Genomic DNA, 15,913 nt, shown 5'->3' with positions numbered 1-15,913 from the left:
AATTTGGCGATGGAGCCTATTGCTAGATATCTTATTTCTTCTGACTTTTTCTCAGGCATACGGGTTGGTTCCCAAATCATCAAAGTTACATGCTTTGCTGATGATACTTTAATATAGTTAGATAACCCAGATCTACATGTTCCGGCAGCATTAGATGCCTTAAAATTTTTTGGTTCCTTCTCTGGGTATAGAATCAATATACATAAAAGTCAACTTCTTTACCTAACTCCACATAAGAGGTCTACTTCGGGTCCTGCGGGGGTCTACATCGCTAAATCCTATATTACTTATCTTGGAATCCAGATTGGCAGAACTCCCTCCTCACTATATTCCCTGAACTATCGCCCTATAATTAAGAGAATAAAACAAGATCTCCAGAGATGGGAATCTCTACCATTGTCAATTCTAGGCCGTACCCACTTAATCAAAATGATGTGTTTTGGAAAACTGTTATATCCAATGCAAATATATTATCCCCTTTTACTCAAACATTCTGACGTTTCCCTACTCCAATCATATTTCACTAAATTTATTTGGCAATCAAAGAGACCTCGTATTGCCTATTCCACTCTCTGTCTCCCTACTTCTAAAGGTGGCGCTCAATGCCCAGATATTAGATTATATAATTTAGCCACTCTCTTTCGCCATGCTAAAAGATTGGATTATGGACACGTCATATTTCTCCAATATTTTAATTGAGAAAGCTTTAGCAGCACCTTGGCCTTTACCCACCCTGCTACATGCTAAATTACCAGAACAGAACTCCCCCCAGAAATTAAGAGAAGTGTTATCTTTAAAGACACCATTGCCACATGGAAGGCGATACGAAAATTATATGGTTTACCCTGATTTCCTCTGTGGCATTCACCACTTTACCCACCTGACTCAGACAAATTGGACTACTCAGAGTGGCAGAGTGCACATGTTTCTTCTGTTGGGGATCTGCTGGATACTAATTCCAACATTTTCTTATCATGGGATATCGTCAGAACATGATTTAAATTGTCTTCATTTAATTTACCTCAATACGATTCTATAATTTAATTTCTTACTTCCAGAGTGCGGGACATAGCAGAAGCAGAAAGTGATATAGAATTTGATAATCTATTCCCAACACCACCGGTTCATAATTCTTTATCACATACATATGGAGAACTTAGATCACGCTCTCAAAAGAATTTATCTAGACAAATTTTTTTTTAAAAATGGTCCTCCGTAATTTTTTCAGAGGATCTGACCCAACAAATATTGAGAGGATCTCAGTGCATTCTGCCACTCCTAATGTGGTTCTACGTGAAATACATTTCCGCTTTATACACAAGGCTATATATGCCTTTAATATTCCTTTTTCCAACTCCCACACTTCTCACATAAACAGTTGCCCGAAATGTTCACTTCCTAAAGCAGACTAGTTTCATTGTGCCTGGGCCTGCACGCGAGTGCAGGAATTTTGGGACTCTGTGCGGCTCTATCTTTTGTCCACTTGGGGCCATGCCATACCACTTCTCCCTCTTAGTTATCTTTTTCATTTTATTGATATAGACTCTACTACTCCCTCTCCTAAATTACTTACTTCTAAAGGAATTTATTTAACTCTATTAGTTTCCCTGAAATGTTTATTAAGACACTGGATACTGGATACTCTACCAGACATTTCTGAGGTAATCTCCGCTCTGAAGGAGATCTTTCATTGGGAACTTTTGGATGTATTGCGCACCAAAGAAAAATCAACAAAAACATTTATGTCCAAATGGACAAAATTTCTAATTCATGATTTTACTATAGAAGAGAGAGACTCTGTCATTAATCAATTTAAGGACACTGATTGGTATTGCATGGCCGCCCAAAAGGGAACTCTGGGAGCACTCCAAATATTTCCCTTTCTCTGTTAAAGACAATTCTCTCCATTCTATTGGTAGCATATTTGAATATCTGACATCTATACCATGTTTTAAGGTGATATTATAGGTTACTGTTTTTCTACCTATGTTTTTTGTAATACTACGTTGTATTGTATATGATAATATGTCTTTTAAGGTTATTACAAAGGCTCATAGTATCTGTATGACATTGTAAACATACAATCCTTTGTTGCCTGTGAGCGACTTTCTTTTTGAATATGTAATGAATTTTCAGTAATATGTATGTTCAAATATTACATAAGCCACTAATAAAATATCGTTAAAAAAAAAAAAAAACTTAAAAAAAGAACTGGTCCCTAAAAAAAATCAGTTTTGGAAATTTCATGAAAATTTGATAATTTGCTGATACATTTCTAAGCTCCGTAACACCCTAAAAAAGTGAAATATGTTTACGAAATGAAATCAGAATAAAGAGGACATATTAAAAATGTGACTTGCTAACAAAATTTTGTCATGTGACTTTCTTTTTTTTTTTAGAAGCAAAGAATTTCAAAGTTCGTAAAGTGCAAATTTTTCAAATTTTTCATGATATTCTGATGTTTTTCACAAAAAAAAAAACACACAGGAAAGTGACCAAATTTTGCCACTAACATAAAGTACTTTATGTGACGAAAAAACAATCTCAGAATTGCTAGCATACGTTAAAGCATCACTGAGCTATAAGCGCATAAAGTGAGACAGGTCAGATATTGAAAAATGAGCCTGGTCATTAAGGCCCAATTAGGCTTGATCCCTAAGGGGTTAAAAATTCTGTTTGGGACGTTTGCAAATTCCTAATGCAAAATTTGTGAACTTGTGAACAAACTTAAGAAACCTTTACATACTTGTTTATGCTCCCTTGGCATCCTCTGTGTCTTCAGCCATGCGCTCTGGAAATCCCTGACAGCGATTGACTGAGTAGACTGTCAATCTCAAGACACAAGAGTGACAGCCCGCTCAGCCAATCACTGGCCGCGGTGGTGTCCCGTCCCAGTCAGCATGTGATTGGCTGAGTGGGCAGTCAGTCCTGAGACAAAAGCGACAACCCGCTCAGCCAATCGCAGGATAAATGGGACAGGACAACACCATGGCCAGTGATTGGCTGAGCGGGCTGTCACTCTTGTCTCTAGAATAGCACCCCGCTCAACCAATCACTGGCTATGGAGCAGTGCCATCCCAATCAGCCTGTGATTGGCTGAGTGGGATTTCAGTGATTGCCTGAGCATGTGGCTTAAGTGTTAGAGGACGCCAGGAGAGCGCAGACCTTTTTTTTTTTGCGAATTTTGTTAACAAATTTAGCAAAAATTCCTCTTAGCGAATTTATGGCCCCAGATTATCCATATTCATAAACTATTCCCCATAAACTTTAATAAAACACATTTGCAAAATAATAGCCGTTGTTTGTGCAAATACGGCCGTTGTCATGAAATACGGCCGTAGTGTGAACAGCCTATGTCTGTAGATATGAGGTCATTTTTTATTATAAGGCTAGGTTCACAGACAGTAAAATAAAAGCTAGATACGACCATAATTTTAATTTAAAATAAAACAATGTTAAGGCTGGATAGCAGGAGAGATCGTGCAGGCTCCCCTCCAGTGTGCTCAGTACTGTGCTGCTGCTGCCGGGCACAGCTCTCTACTTATGGCTCTCAACATCCTCCCAAAGCAAGCTGGAGTGGTGTGTGCAGCGTCCAGAGCCATGAGGAGAGAGCCGTGCCCGGCAGCAGCAGCACAGCGCTGAACGCACTGGAGGGGAGCCTGCACGATCTAACAGCTGTCGGGATGATGTGCTGTGCGGGTGGGATGATGAGTGCCTCTGTCAGTGTAAGTTACACTCCGGCCTCCAAGGGGGTTAATTTACATACTCGCAGTGGGATGTCAATCTCGCTGCGAGCATGTAGTGTTATGTAGGGTTTAATGACACTGGATCCGCAGCGGATTTCGATGCAAATTTGCCGCGTGAAATCCGCTGCGGATCCGGTAGGTGTGAAGGCACTCTTACTGTATTTATTTCTGTGGATCTGTTGTGAGGCAGCTGGCCCTAGCAACCAATCAGATTCCATCTCCATGTAAAAATTAAAGTAGTAATCCAATTGGTTACTAAGGCTTCCAACTGCCAATTTTGCTGGAGAGCTGCAGCACTCATTATATCACCTGTGTGTTCAGTGTGGAGATTCTCCCGTTCATTTCTATGGGGCGCTCTTCCCCCTCCCCTCCTGTACATCTGGCTCCTGTACATACTCTAACCTTCCCGGGCACCCAATGTATATGTGGGCCAAATTTGGGATCAAACGGTTCAGGCGTTTGGAAGTCTATACGGGACAGACAGACAGACTTTCATTTTTATGATATAGATGATTTGGTATTATTTTAATGCATGTAAACATAGCCTTAGGCCTGGTTCACATACATGAGATGGTCCGGCATAATTTTTATACCAGAATCTGATGACAGCTGACACCATAAAAATACATCAGTAGTCTTCAGGCGTCCTGTCCTTTTTTTTTTTTTTTTTTTATTAATTACCCTCAGTTATGCTAAGTTATGCAGTTATCAGATATGCTCAGATGTAAATATTTTAGCCGACACAATGAGCACATTAAAGGACAACCACCCTCCCTCCGGTGACGATCGCCACTGACCATCACCTCCGGCCAGGGTCTTCGGATCTCCCTTCCTTCCGGGTCCGTGTGAAGTAAATGGGAGAGAAAAGGCTGCCAATCAGGGCTGAGTAAGCTGGAAGCCATGTGATGCAGTCCAGCCAATGAAAAGGCTGCTGGTGTGCAAGTGCACCAGCAGCCTTTTTATGTCCTATTCACTTTACCAGAAGATGCCGAGGAGGAAGAAGAGCTGGCCCGCCCCTTGCTGTGACAACATAATCACAAAATGGCGCCCGGGAGAAGGGGGGGGGGGGTGCTGACCGCTTATTTACACACATTACAAAGTTATATAACTTTGTAATGTGTGTTAAATAAGCTAAAAAAAGAAGGCTATGTTCCCATTACAAGATCATAGTGGAAAAAGGCAAATAATAATCTTGATGGCCACCTTTTCCCAATATGATCCTGTAGTCCTGAACATAGCTCAAGAAAGCATTTACATTCTAAAATCCAGTTACAGATGCATTCTCCGCATTTATTAGTGAGAAAAAAAAATTTACAAAATTGACAAAATAAACTAAAGAAACTATAACAAAGATAACTATTGAAAAGAATTTAAAACATGAAAAGGGAAAACATTATAAATATTCTTTTGTCTATTACTACATTCACAGAAACAGTTGACCAAAAAATATTATTTAAAGAGGCACTGCCATTTAAAGAAGCACGATCAGAGAGTCATGTCAAAATTTTTGTTTGGTCAGGGTCTAAGTGTTCAGACTCTGACTCATAGAAAAAGCTGGGAAATAACGTGCTCAGCACATTCCTCTCCAGGCTTTGTGTCACGTGACAAGAGGGCCTCATAACGAAAGTCTATTGGGCACGTCTTTTCTCATTGACACGCTCACTGAGCGGGGAGCAGACGTTGGTAATTCTGGCCCTGACTGATATAAACTTTTGACATGTCTCTCTGACATTTCAAAAGTATTTTTGGTGACAGGTACATTTTTTGGCTATGTTCCCACTATGACATTTTCATGATCATTATTTTTTTATTTGGCCAACTTGTACCAGACTCTCACCTCCAGTCGGGAGACTAGGCTCTGAGCCACCACACAGCCGCTTAGAAGGAGAGAGTGGGAATTAGAAGTAGCTCACGCATATGACTCGAGAAACTCTAATTGTGTTTTTTGTTTGTGTAATTGCATTGATTATTTGCACTAATTTGTTTGGAATACATTAGAATTTAGTAATCTATTGTGCAGAGGATGATTCCAATATTGTTTTCAACTTATGAGAGAACATACCATGTAACCAATCGGAGGCGGCCCTGGGAGATTTGAATCTTTGGTCTCCCGCGCTGCCTTACTATAAGTATGAGACACACATGTACTGTTTTTATTATCTGATGAAGAGGTATGTTACCTCGAAACGTTTTTATTTTTGAAACGTCATAATAAAAAGACTTTTTAGCTATTGAGACTACTACTCCCATCCTCCACCCTGAAATCCAGCAAAGAGACGCTCAGCGCCGAATGCCTGAACATCTTCACTTATCCAGCCTCGGATAAGCAACCCAGCTTGCAGATTTCCAGACCGAGTTCCTCGGACCTTCAGAGGGGCAGCGAGCATCATACGATTTTGATGGCGCAAAATCATACGATTTTGATGGCTCGTAGCACGACCACCAAAGGTGAGCAGCACCTTTACATTTAATCACTCCCCACCGAGCTCAGCAGTATCACGCTATGTGCACCGGGCGCTGTAATTTCTTCTTTACAGACTCTCACCTCGGTATTTGTGCAAATAGGAGGTACAACATTCAACAGCACATAGAGCTGGTCAGGCTGTCATCAATGTGCACAGACCACAATGTGAACGACCTCCTCTCCCAAACACAGGTCAAAACAGGCACAGGTCCCAGGTGGATGACCAATTCCAGGTAAGTGAAGGCAGCAGGTGTTTTTATTATATTTACTGGAAGAAACCTGCTGTCCTCATTTACCTGGATTTGTGTTTTCACCTTAGACCTGCGCCTGTTTTGACCTGTGTTTTGGAGAGGAGGTTGTCCACATAGGTCATCCAGAAAGACGTCCAGCATTATTGAGATTACAGCAGCAATGTTTCGACCACACAGGTCTTTGTGGTTGAAACGTTGCGTTAGGTTTGGGATAGAAGGACACCGGACAGGTGAGGCCCTTGCACTGGTATCTGCCCTACTTTCCCTGCATGCTTACTGCAATCTGCCCTAGGCAGCAGCGGGTAACTGGGTGACGTTCCCTAACCTGTTTGAGTGTAACACAGAGACAAGACAGAACAAACAAACACAAAAAATACAAAGTCGTCTAGCCAGGTTAGAAACTATTGGTCAACGCTGTACAAAATCAGAAGGCGGGGAGAATAGTCAGGAACTCAAGCCAAAAAGTCTAAGATTATTTTTGTATTGCACCTTACTGCCAAGGTACCCTATTTTTGTACAGCACCTCTTAATTTCAGTAAACGTTGTTCCTAGTTAAGTGCTGGACTCTGTGGTTACTCTGCTTCCACACCTACACCTGGTCTACCTTTAAGAAACCACATGTCAGTACCCAAGAGTTACCTCGTCATGTTTGATGTTTTTGGACTTGGACTGGTGGAATCCCTGGGTATTAAGGTGGTGGGCTCTTGTTTTGTGAATTAGTGTAGGCGCTACCACTCCTGCTCAGTATGACAAGGGCCTTGGTGTTACACCACCACCTAATCCCAGCTAACACAACACCTAACAATCCCAGGTTTACTACACATGCTCTCAGAAATTTTATTGAAGGGCATTCTTAAAGATCCTAACGGTTATGTTGCATTTAAAGGACACCTGTCACCCCCCGTGCTGGGGTGACAGGCTCCCGACCCCCTGTTAGATCCCCCTATACTTACGTGATCCCGCCGGGTCCCGCTTCCTGAGCCGGTCGGGTCACGGAGATTTGAGCGCCCGAAGCCCGGTGCGCGTGCTGAGAGATGAGTCGGATGCTCATAGAGAATGACGAAGCATCGGACTCCCCATTTATTTTCTATGAGCATCTGACTCTGCTGTCAGCGCGCTCCGGGCTTCAGGCGCTGATATCTCCGTGACCCAACCGGCTCAGGAAGCGGGACTTGGTGGAATCATGTGAGTATAGGGGGATCTAACAGGGGGTCGGGAGCCTGTCACCCCGGTACGGGGGGTGACAGGTCCTCTTTAATAGAAACATCATATTATCCAGGGTTCACATGGCTATATTATATATCCATACATGCTTGTTGTATAGAGCCACAATATTGCCTCTATAGATGTCAGGGCCGTTTCTAGTGCTGGGCAGGTTGGGTGACGGCACAGGGCCTTGAAATCTAGCGGGCGCTGATGGCACCTAGGAGGCACTGGTGTTAAGCACGCTGCATGCCCCCCTCCGCCCCAGACTGAGCGTTAATCCCTGCCCGGGCCGCGCTATGTTCCCCTGGCCGGGCCACTGCCAACCCCCCAGACTGCGCTAAGCTGTCAGCGCTGATCTCCTGCCCAGGTCACCGCGGCCAATGCCCCCCCCCACTCCCCACTGTCAGCTCTGATCAACCTGGTTACTGCCCGTCCCCAGACCTCACACAGCTGATCTCTGGATGTGGTCTGTCCCTCCAGCGGGTGCAGTGATAGGATGTCACTGCACCTGCTGAAGCATTCAACCTTGCGGTGACATCAGAAGATAGAAGGTGATCAGAAGACAGAAAGTGAGTATAATGTTGTTGTTTTTTTTCTTTTTTTGTCTTGGGCAATGCAGGGGGACAGTTTTGCTATGGGGACAGAGCACAGGAGGACAGTTTTTCTATGGGAACAGTGCACAGGGGGGACATTATTACTATAGGGACCAAGCACAGGGGAACATTATTACTATAGTGACCAAGCACAGGAGGACATTATTGCTATAGTGACCAAGCACAGGGGAACATTATTACTATAGGGACTAAGCACAGGGGAACATTATTACTATAGGGCCGAGCACAGGGGGACAGTATTACTATGAGGACAGAGCACAGGGGACAGTATTAATATGCAGACAGAGCAAAGGGGGGCACTATTACTATGGGCACATCACAGGGGGCATTATTACTATGGGAACTCAGCACAGGGGGCATTATTACTATGGGGACAGCACATGGGCATTATTACTATGGGGACAGATCACAGGGGGCATTATTACTATGGGGACAAAGCACAGGTGGCATTATTTCTATGGAGACACAGAAAAGGGGGCATTATTACTATGGGGGCACAGCAGGGAAGGGGGCATAGACTATGGCGGCACAGCAAGGAAGGGGGCATTATTACAATGGGGAACCAGCTGGATAGGGGGCAGTTACTGTGGGGGAACAGCAGGGCAGGGGGCATTACTACTATATGTGGAGGCAGAGCAGAGCAGGGACATTACTATATGGAGGCACTGCAGGGGATCCTATATACAGGGGGCAACCCACGTGCCCACTCACTTTATTGCACATGACACAAAAAATGGATTGAAGTTATTGTAAAAGTGCAGAGCCTAAGATGTTTGGCAGGTTTAGAAGAGATGAATTGTAGCTGCAAGAAATCATCATAGTTGTCTGGGCCGGATGGAGAGGAAAAGGAAAGTGACACCTCAGATCAAAAAAGGCATCACTGAATGTTTTTTTTTTTTTGTTGAAAAAGGTTGGGTACTACGGCTCTATGCCATAATACACACACTGCTTCTCCCCAGCAACAACCTGTTAACCCCCTCAGAAATTACTTAGGGTGGCGTTTTTATTAAGATTCACCCTGTAATCCAAATTACCTAGAAACGGCCCTAATAGATGTCTATGAGGCCATGCTGTACCTCCTTATGAAAATGATTTCATGCAAACACATTGCTTCTATTGAGTCTTTCTATAAAATAGTGTTGCTTAGAGGCAGTGGAGTGACGTGGGTGGCCAGCACCTAGGGCAGATGCCCACAGTGGGCAGGTAACTTTTTTTTTCCTTCAAATCTACTGGTTTCAGAAAGTTATATATAAAGTCCGCTATATACATATAGCACTACACTTCCGGGGGGGGGGGGGGGGGGCGTGGGGGGGGGGGGGGTAAGGGGTAGGGGGCCATTCACTAACATAACATACATTACAAAGTTGTATAACTTTGTAATGTGTGTTATTTAGTGAATAATTGCTTACCGCTGCACTACCCCTTTAAGGACAGATCATAGAACCCATGTTATTCAATGGCCCCGTTCACACGTCCTTTTGTGTGTACGAGGCCGCGATCCGTGCCGCAAAAAAAAGGACATTTTGTAATGCGGACTGCATTTTGCGCCACGGATCGCTTTGGTAATGAAGTGGCTGTGTAGTGATCCTTGAAGCACGGAGCACTACAGATGCACATTTGTAGTGCGGGCCGTGGGCGCAGGGCTACGGTCACGGGCTGCACTACGGATGTGTGAATGTAGCCTAACTCCTGCACGTGTGGGGTTTTAATTTGATTTTCAAGTCTCAGGTATAAAGCTGCGTCCGGTAAGTGCAGTGAGCTGCACAGGAGCTTTATACTGTGCTCCAGGGAACCCCAATTGGACTGTTTGGTTTACTTTAATATAACATTTTTCTGTTGAAAAACAGCCAAGGCCTTTGTGCATGAGTTCATAGCAGCTATCTGGCTAATTTGAGCAGATTTATAATATTTTAAGGAAAAGCAAATGTAAAATATCACTGAGGGCAAGGGGTGGTGGGAACCAGTAGCGGATTATAATAGGTAGATTTCGGGCGGTAGCCCATGGCCACCCAAAAAGACTTATACTTTCAGTGGTGTATTTTCTCCTGGTTACAGTTTTGCCATGATTTGCACACAATTGCTGATTTTTTACTTAAATTTTGCACAAATCAGGGCATCATGACGTTTTGTATCCTGTACTATGAACACCACGCTAGTGCTTCCATAGTTACAGTGAGGTCAGGGAGCCCAGGCTTAGTGAACAGCCTATGGTAAAGTTAATCCATTAAGTTAATGACCATTAAGAACAATGTACCACCACTTACTGTCAGCCTCCAGTCTCCTGTTTCTCACGCTTTCTGTGTCATCACAACCCGCTCAGCAGTGGGGGACGTATCACTTGTGCAGCCTGTTCAGCTGCACAGGTGCCCAGGCCAACAGAGGGGCCCACAGGGCTTAGACTCAGCCTAGCAGGCTCATCCGCTTCCCCGGGGCCCCGCCACATAGGTGATATGTATTGTCCTGCTACCCTCGGCCCGCCAGCGCCAAGATTCCAGCCAAGAGGCCTGCCCCACATACCACACTCCTTTATTGGATACATGAGCCATGTCTGCCCGCGGTGGCGCCACGCTCCTGCCTTGCCCTGGGACGTGCGCACCAGTGACATCACCTGATGGTTCGCGATCGTGGCATGGAGGACCACTGGGGAGACAGGTGGGGTATTGTATGTGTGGATGGGGGGCAGCCAGGATGGGTAGTGTGTGTTGGGATGGGGGAAGCCAGGATGGGTAGTGTGTAAGGATGAGGGGCCGCCAGGAATGTGGTGGCATAGTTTGCTTATGGGGGGCCCAGGAAATTTTTTTGTACAGCGGCCCTTACAATCTGTGTCCGCCCCTGCCGCTCAGTGACTGCATAGATGTCCCACCTCAGTCTCTGACTGTCTGAGCTGGCATTTCTGAGCCAGATTGCAATCTCACAGAACCGGAAAATCCAGGAGACAGACGAGGTACCTCAAGCGGTGGCGCTATGCCACAGAGGCACAGGGACAAGTATGCCTTGATTGTTATGTTCGCACCACTCCCTGACCTCTGTGATTTTTTTACATTTGCCCGGAGTACCCCTTTAATCAAGTTCTACCATGTGTTTAAATCTCATATCAAACTTTTAATTTGGAACTCTGTATGAAAAAATAATTCCTTCTATATAGTACACTGGTGTGACATTGGTTAACGTTTTGTCCTCTTTAACATGAATAATACATCCAGTATAACTATAACCATTTTCATTCTATAATCAGCAATATATTACAGCTATTATATTGAGCACATGTTCCTTTAATACTCAAGTCTGAGCTGACATAATAAGAGGATAAGAAACAGACATAAAATTGTAATGCAGACCTTAAAATGGTTGGAAGATGGAAAAAATCTTATCGGCTGTCAGGTCCTGAATTCCAAGTATTTTATTTTTTATCTCTCAGAATTTGTTATGATGATACTTTATCAAGTATTATATTGGCGTAAGGTTATTGCTATATAGCTCCAGTAATGCCAGGCACACTATTTGATCTGGGAAATGATCTCTGGTTAACAGAATAACAATGAAAAACTGACATGTTAAAATATATGAGAAAATAAATCCTTTCCAGAAGGGTTTGTAATAGAAGTTATGGCGGCGGGCAGTAATAGTCATCTGCAGCACTATGAATAAATACAGGACAAGAGGAATATCAATCTGAGCAGAGCGGGATGCAATGGGAGATAGAGATGTACACTGCAGTGCTAAGACTTAGGTTCATCTTTGTAGACTAAAGAGCTTGTGTCTTATATCAGATGAGCAGATTTTCTCCTTATATACATCAAGTATAACCTTTTTTTTGACAAATCCGTCAAAGGGTTGATATATAGTTGTCATCCGGTTTCCTTATTAAAGAGTTATGCAGCCTTTAAAACCTCCCTGGATGGACAATGAATATTAGACCCAATATAAACATTGAAGAGGCTGTAGCACTCACACGACCACTGCGGACCCTTCAATCTGCTGGAAGGGGTGGTGGGAGTCCTGTGGATAGGTCATTCATTTTTAAAGAATAACCCTGTCATGCATTTGTCTTCCTGCTGTGTGCCTATCAACCTAGATAGCTTCATAGACTTATATTATGCAGCCATCTAGGTCACATAACACAGGTCCGGGAGAGACTTCTGATTGGTCACTCGGACCTCAACCAATCAAAATTTTTGATAGATCTTTGTGACATGTCGGAAATTATCTGACAGATTTTTGAAGCCAAAGTCAGGATTGGATATGAAAAGAGGATAAATCTCAGTCTTTCCTTTATGACCTGTTCTCTGTGTATAGTCTGTTCCTGGCTTTGGCTTCAAAGATCCGTCAGATAAATCTCTCTGTGTAAACACACCATAAGCCTCTTAACGGGTTCCTCAAATTATTATACTAGCAATATAGAATTTTGATGTTGGGAGATGCAGATGAGAGAGAGGACGGTCCTGTTGTTTAGGAAAATAAATGATGCTCAAAGAATCTATGCAAGAGAAGCTTTTGACGTTTCTTGGTTGCCCACGTAACAAGCCCACCTGCTAACGGTCAATTAAAGTATATACATGTATATGTAATTTAAAAATATTGGGGGAGATTTATCAAACATGGTGTAAAGTGAAACTGGCTCAGATGCCCCTAGCAACCAATCAGATTCCACCTTTCATTTTTCAAAGAGTCTATTAGAAATGAAAAGTGGAATCTGATTGGTTGCTAGGGGCAACTGAGCCAGTTTCACTTTACACCATGTTTGATAAATCTCTCCCAATATTTTTATGTTTTTTCCAGGTATTTAGATAATAACTGTAAGTGATCTGTGTATACACCTCATTGTTACCTCAAAAGTAATAATACCCCAACAAATGGTACAATCTGGCCGATTGATGCAGCTGTGCATAATCAAATATAGTAGCAATAAATAACTTACTTTTGTTAAAGGGAACTAGACTGAAGTGAATAAACTACATAGTGTAATGCAACATGGCAGTCCCCTCCCTTTCTTTTATTTACTCTCCCAATAGACAACATGATTCAAAACAGAAGAGAAGTAGCCCCCATATTGAAAGATAGCCTAATACTTTTTGAAACCTTGTACAAACCCACAAATACATGTTTACAGGGGGTAAAATTTAAAACGCAACTTGAACTATTTATGCCTGTCAAATGATGAAATGTATTGAGTGAACAGAGAACACAGCTCTGCTGACTAAAGCTAGTCCTATACATTACCCTGACACTACCCATGGTTTCCACTAGATGTCAGAGCAGTACTAGAAATGTATGTAGGAAGCAGTGTGCCAGCAATAGAATTCATTATATAGGTATAACTATAGGAGTCAACTTTTGTTTAATCTAAACATGTAAATTAAAGGGGTCCTAAAGTTTTAAAAAAAGAGACTTTATTGAATGCTGATAGTTGTCAAAAAGTGATGTTGCTGTATATTTGGAGTCATGTCTGATATCCTTGGACTTTGGTTGCCACTATAGCTGTTGTTTTCTACAACATCTCTAAATTGATCTCTACAGTATATGGCTACATATTGTAAATATTTCAGTAATATTACAGACGTTTATTAGCATTTGAATGATTTGTCTTCACTTTTAGTGCAAAGACATTGGACGTGGGGTTTGAGCGGCATTGTATTTTGTGTAAAGTAGAATTGCCCTAGTTGCCCCTAGCAACCAATCAGATTCCATCTTTTATATTTCAAAAAATCTGTGACGAATGAAAAGTGGAATCTGGTTGCTAGGGGCCACTAAGACAATTCTACTTTGCACCAGTTTGATAAATTTACCCCCATTTATTGAATGGTGTTACGGGAGGTGCACGGTCGGCGGCCGATGAGAGTGCAGAGAGAGAATAATAAAGCTCTCTGTTGTCCTCCCGCACAGTTGCCAACAGTCCCAGTTTTGCCGGGACTGTCCCGATTCTGAGGAGACAGCCCCGCAAAAACCATGTCCAGGAAAGCCCCGCCCCCATCGCGGTAAGCCCCCCCCCCCCTCTCCAGCGATTTCACTCAGAGGAGGGAGAGGAGTTCCTGGGGGACTAGAGGTACCATACTGGTGAGGTAAATATAGATTTTTTTTTAGTTTTAAATACAGATCAAGGGACAAGAGGATGCTGAAGGGGGTACTGGTATGATGATGAAGGGACAGGAGGAGGATGAAGGGGAAAGTAGTATGATGATAGGGGGGTCAGGAGGATGAGAGGGGTAGTACTATGATGATGGAAGGGCAAGAGGATGAAGGGGGTAGTAGTATGATGATGGAAGGGAAGGAGGGAGGAGGGGGTAGTACTATGATGATGGAAGGGCTGGAGGATGAAGGGGGTAGTAGTATGATGATGGAGGGGCAAGGAGGATGATGAAGGGGTAGTAATATGATGATGGAGGGGCTGGAGGATGCTAAAAGGGTAGTAATATGATGATGGAGGGGCAGGAGGATGATGGGGTAGTAGTATGATCATGGGGGAAGGAGGATTAGAAGGGTAGTACTATGATGATGGAGGGGAAGGAGGATGAAGGGGTAGTAGTATGATAATGAAGGGGGAAGGAGGATGATGAAGGGGTAGTAATATGATGATGGAGGGGCAGAAGGATAAAGGGGGTAGTAGTATGATGATATGTAGTGCAGCTGCATGATATGGGTACAAACTACCAGTATATACAGTCAGTCAGTAGAATGCTATCACCTGTAACTGGGGCGTGTAATATGCTGGGGACCTGAAACTGGGGTTTGTAATATACTGGGGACCTAATACTGGGGTGTGTAATGCTCCTTTTGTGTTGTTCTGACTGTAAATTCTTACTGGAAAATTTTTAACCCACACCCATGATAGGCCACACCCCACTGAGACTACACCCACAATAAGCCACACCCCTTTTTAAAGCTAAAGTGTCCCTGAAATTTTTTTTCAAATGTTGACAACTATGCCTTCCGGCTTCTCCTGGCTCACCCCAGCTACCATTGAATCTTCTGAAGCTGTCTCTGCAGTGACAGGACTCTCAGCCAATCACTTGCTGTGGCTTCAAAGACGTCTCAGAAGTACCAGAGGGAGCGGAACCCAGTCACTCTGTCAGTTTTTACCAAGAAAACTCCAGGGGTCCGACTCTGAGCCAGTGTCTGCCCTGAGGCCATGCTGTGGACTATCTGTTCCTGTAGTCTTGTGGTCCAAGCTATGGCTTCTTAGGCCACAATGGGTGACAACTGCCCCAAAGGGTAAGCCTGTCCACTCTAAAGGGGTCATTCTTTACTCTCATCTACTCTGAAGTCTCTCATCTAGATAGCTTTTAAAAAAGTGCTTCTCACCTGGTGAAGGCCAATGGAGGGCTCCTCCCAGTGTTCCTCCTGGGGCCTGTACTACTGGAATATGTCACTTCCCGTTCTCTTCCTGCATTGGGAGATCATTCATAGCCATGAGTTTGAGTATATGCACATGCAGCCAGGGTAATAATAATAATAATAATAATAATAATAATAATAATAATAATAATGCTTTATTTGTATAGGTCCAACTGATTCCACCGCACTTTTCATTGTTTTTCAATTTTCTTCCCTGCCCCCATTAGGGCTCACAATGTTTTGGGTGAGGGAGAAAACAAGAGTACCCACAGTAAACCCACGCAAAAACTCTTTGCAGAT

Source organism: Dendropsophus ebraccatus, chromosome 10, assembly GCF_027789765.1.
Source record: "Dendropsophus ebraccatus isolate aDenEbr1 chromosome 10, aDenEbr1.pat, whole genome shotgun sequence".
In the NCBI taxonomy this organism is placed as follows: Eukaryota; Metazoa; Chordata; class Amphibia; order Anura; family Hylidae; genus Dendropsophus; species Dendropsophus ebraccatus.
The sequence above is the reverse complement of the archived record's forward strand: the minus strand, read 5'-3'. Positions refer to the sequence as shown.